Here is a 1,747-nt window from a genome sequence, read left to right on the forward strand (position 1 = left end):
TATAACTGTTTGTGTCACAATCTAACATCCAAGATTTGTCATTAATCCAAAAAACATTCAGTGATCTCCCTGCTCTGCTGATATTCTTGTATGGACTGCTACATAACTCCTCCCTCTCCTCTCCACCTCCCAGTAAACAACGTCCAGTCAGTCTCTCTCTACTCAGGACCTGAGGATATACAGTGACTGTCTGCGGTGACTAGAATAAGACTGAGGTTGTATCATTAATGTCACTTTTCTGTCCCCTCAGATATAACAGCTCTGTGTTTGCTGTGTTTGGATCCAGTGTGAGTTCACGTGAATATTTTAAGAACTCAGCTCTGGTTGGGCTCTGGTTCTGGTCTGACAGTGAAACATGGACTTCAGTGTTGTCAGTGAGATGTTTGTCCGTTGGTCCTCCGAACGTCCTGTAGTTTATTCTGAGCTCTGACACAGCAGCTGTCACATCCTCAAGTCCCTCCAGAGGCGGATATTGATGCGATGAGTCTGTAGATTGGCTGAGTCGTGCACAGTGAGGGGTAGTTGTGTAGAAACTGGTTGTGGTCCTCTGTGTGTGAGAGCTTCTCTAGCTCAGCGTCTTTCCTCTTCAGCTCAGTGATCTCCTGCTCCAGCTTCTCCTGAAGATCTTTGACTCGACTCACTTAGTTTCCTGCTGGGATCTGATGCTGCTTCACACCAGACCTTCTTTTCTCCATGAGACGGATCAGCTCAGTGAAGATCTTCTCACTGTCCTCCACTGCTTTATCAGCAGAGCCATTGTAGCCTCCACCTCCTGTGGAGCTCCTCACATCTTTCTCTCTGTCCTGGTTCTCTGCTGGATGTTTAGTCGACTCACCTCGGCTCTCTCTGCCTCTCAGTCCTTTCTGCTGCAGCTGGACTGTGTCGTGGCCTTTATGTTCATCCATAGAGCAGAGATAACAGTACACTGTGCTCAGTACGGCAAAATATCTTCATCACCTCATCATGACGAGAGATGTTCTCCTGGGCTTCTTGAGGGCTCCACCAGCTTGTGTTTCTTTAATGGAGCTGCATGATGAGGCTGGGGTGTTTCTCACAGTAAGAGGCCGACAGGCCACGACAGGGTTCAGAGCTCCGTTTTCTCCCAGTGCAGACATCACAGGCCACAACTCTTCAGGTCCAGCATAGCAGTGATCATCAGGAGCAGCTTGGAGTCCAGTCTTCTTCAGTTCCTCCACTAAAGCTGCTAACATGGTGTTTTTCTTCAGGACAGGCCTCGGTATGAAGGTCTGCCTACACTGAGGGCAGCTGTGGATTCTCTTCTCATCCTCTCCATCCCAGTGGCTTTTGATACAGTTCATGCAGTAGCTGTGTCCACAGGTAGTAGTCACCGGATCCTTCAGTAGATCCAGACAGATCGGACAAGAGATGGTTTCCCGGTCCAGTTTATTTCCTTGCTGCGCCATTTCTCCTCTCCGCGTCGACGACTGTCTGAGTTTGACTTCCTCATAGCTGAAACTAGTTTGAGCTCTGATCTCAACAACATGCGGCCTGTCAGCTGACACGTCAGCACATGTTGGTTCCACCCATCTTCAAACTGTAGATCTGAGGGGGAGGGAACAAGGAAACACCTGAGCAGAGGACAGGCTGTGTTTGAGAGCAGGAAGAAGAGGGAGGGCTTATCAAGAGCCGAGTCATTCCAGGAAGAGGAGCTTGTAAATGATCTGTAGAGTTCATACACTTTGATCGCTGTGAGTCAGTCTCCATATATAGATTATATTAAGGCTTA

At 48.5% G+C, this 1,747-nt stretch overlaps 1 pseudogene; it reads right to left on the bottom strand.

Annotated features, from left to right (window-relative positions):
• Positions 1 to 449: 449 nt before the first annotated feature.
• Positions 450 to 1,538, bottom strand: LOC113745829 (E3 ubiquitin/ISG15 ligase TRIM25-like; annotated as a pseudogene).
• Between the last annotated feature and the right edge of the window lie 209 nt (positions 1,539 to 1,747).

This window comes from Larimichthys crocea, chromosome I (assembly GCF_000972845.2).
Source record: "Larimichthys crocea isolate SSNF chromosome I, L_crocea_2.0, whole genome shotgun sequence".
In the NCBI taxonomy this organism is placed as follows: Eukaryota; Metazoa; Chordata; class Actinopteri; family Sciaenidae; genus Larimichthys; species Larimichthys crocea.